Genomic DNA, 2858 nt, shown 5'->3' on the forward strand with positions numbered 1-2858 from the left:
TACATTGGAAACAAACCTTGTAAATTCTTTTATTTTCTCAACCAAATTTGAAGGTTGACTTCCCATCCACATCCAATTATACTGAGCCATCTGTAACATTCTAGTATTCTTTATATAGGAATTATTATTCAGTAATATCCGTCCTTTCATAAAAGTAGTAGTGCAGGATGTATATACACCATCTTATGATGAACTGTTTAGAACTGTAATTAACTGGCTTCATAATCCGAGTGTACAATAAAAACTGTGTTTCTTGGAGTTTCCAATTCTACTTTAGATTTCAGATTGGTCCGAATTCCTTGTTACAAATCTTTATAGCTAGCAAAATGTAATCTCTCAGATTTGTTTGTTTTTTTTTTTTAACTGGTGAGCTCTGATTTTTCCCACATAGAAGAGATTTTAAAAACACTAATTCCTCCAAGTATTGAGTTTTAACTCATTTTAAACTCCAGCTTCTTGTCAAAATAGCCTGGTCAATGCTAGGGAAGGGAATAGGTCTTATTGGCCTCCTTGACTATCAGATGTTAATAACTGTAGCATTATCTGTTGTTCAGTCACTAAGTCGTGTCCTGCACATTGGGACCCCATGGACTCACTCCGCCAGTCTCCTCTGTCCGTGGAATTTTTCAAACAAGAATACTGAGTGGGTTTCCATTTCCCCCTCCCAGAGATCTTCCTGACCCAAGAATTGAAACTGGGTCTCTTGTGCCTACACAGCAACTAATTAAATTACCTGGATTAATTCATTATTACTCTGATTTGGTTTTCAGTAAGGAAGCCCTTGTATATTCTACTTTATATATTTCTACTCTCAAGGAATGCACTCTTTTTTTGTAAATTAATTAATTAATTTTAATTGGAGGCTAATTACTTTACAATATTGTAGTGGCTTTTGCCATACATTTACCTGAATCAGCCATGGGTGTACATGTGTCCCCCATCCCATCCCTCAGTGCTGTCCCAGTGCACCAGCCCTGAGTGCCCTGTCTCATGCATCAAACCTGGACTAGCGATCTATTTCACATATGGTAATACACATGTTTCAATGCTATTCTCTCAAATCATTCCACCCTCGCCTTCTCCCACAGAGTCCAAAACTCTCTTCTTTACATCTGTGTTTCTTTTGCTGTCTCACATATAGGGTCATCATTACCATCTTTCTAAATTCCATATATATGCGTTAATGTATTATATTGGCGTTTTTCTTCCTGACTTACTTCACTCTGTATAATAGGCTCCAGTTTCACCCACCTCATTAGAACTGATTCAAATGCATTCTTTTTAATGGCTGAGTAATATTCTATTGTGTATATGTACCACACTTTCTTATCCATTCATCTGCCAATGGACATCTAGGTTGCTTCCATTTCCTAGCTATAAACAGTGCTGCAGGGGTACACGTGTATCTTTCAATTTTGGTTTCCTCAGTGTGTATGCCCAGCAGTGGGATTGCTGAGTCATATAACAGAAAGAGAAATTAAGGAAACAATTCCATTCACCATTGCAATGAAAAGAATAAAATGCTTAGGAATAAATCTACCTAAAGAAACAAAAGACCTATATATAGAAAATTATAAAACACTGGGTAACGAGCAATGGCTGCACTTTGCTGGAGCAGCCATGAAGAGATACCCCACGCTCAAGGTAAGAGAAACCCAAGTAAGACGGTAGCTGTTGCAAGAGGGCATCAGAGGGCAAACACACTGAAACCATACTCACAGAAAACTAGTCAATCTAATCACACTAGGACCACAGCCTTGTCTAACTCAATGAAACTAAGCCATGCCCATGGGGCAACCCAAAATGGGTGGGTCATGGTGGAGAGATCTGACAGAATGTGGTCCACTGGAGAAGGGAATGGCAAACCACTTCAGTATTCTTGCCTTGAGAACCCATGAACATTATGAAAAGGCAAAATGATAGGATACTGAAAGAGGAACTCCCGAGGTCAGTAGGTGCCCAATATGCTCTGGAGATCAGTGGAGAAATAACTCCAGAAAGAATGAAGGGATGGAGCCAAAGCAAAAAGAATACCCAGCTGTGTATGTGACTGGTGATAGAAGCAAGGTCCGATGCTGTAAAGAGCAATATTGCATAGGAACCTGGAATGTCAGGTCCATGAATCAAGGCAAATTGGAAGTGGTCAAACAAGAGATGGCAAGAGTGAATGTCGACATTCTAGGAATCAGTGAACTGAAATGGACAGGAATGGGTGAATTTAACTCAGATGACCATTATATCTACTACTGCAGGCAGGAATCCCTCAGAAGAAATGGAGTGGCCATCATGGTCAACAAAAGAGTCCGAAATGCAGTACTTGGATGCAATCTCAAAAATGACAGAATGATCTCTGTTCATTTCCAAGGCAAACCATTCAATATCACAGTAATCCAAGTCTATGCCCCAACCAGTAACGCTGAAGAAGCTGGAGTTGAATGGTTCTATGAAAACCTACAAGACCTTTTAGAACTAACACCCAAAAAAGATGTTCTTTTCATTATAGGGGACTGGAATGCAAAAGTAGGAAGTCAAGAAATACCTGGAGTAACAGGCAAATTTGGCCTTGGAATACGGAATGAAGCAGGGCAAAGACTAATAGAGTTTTGCCAAGAAAATGCACTGGTCATAACAAACACCTGCTTCCAACAACACAAGAGAAGACTCTATACATGGACATCACCAGATGGTCAACACCGAAATCAGATTGATTATATTGTTTGCAGCCAAAGATGGAGAAGCTCTGTACAGTCAGAAAAAATAAGACCAGGAGCTGACTGTGGCTCAGACCATGAACTCCTTATTGCCAAATTCAGACTTACATTGAAGAAAGTAGAGAAAACCACTAGACCATTCAGGTA

The sequence above is a fragment of the Bison bison genome, unplaced genomic scaffold, assembly GCF_000754665.1.
Source record: "Bison bison bison isolate TAMUID 2011002044 unplaced genomic scaffold, Bison_UMD1.0 scf7180017864472, whole genome shotgun sequence".
Lineage (NCBI taxonomy): Eukaryota > Metazoa > Chordata > Mammalia > Artiodactyla > Bovidae > Bison > Bison bison.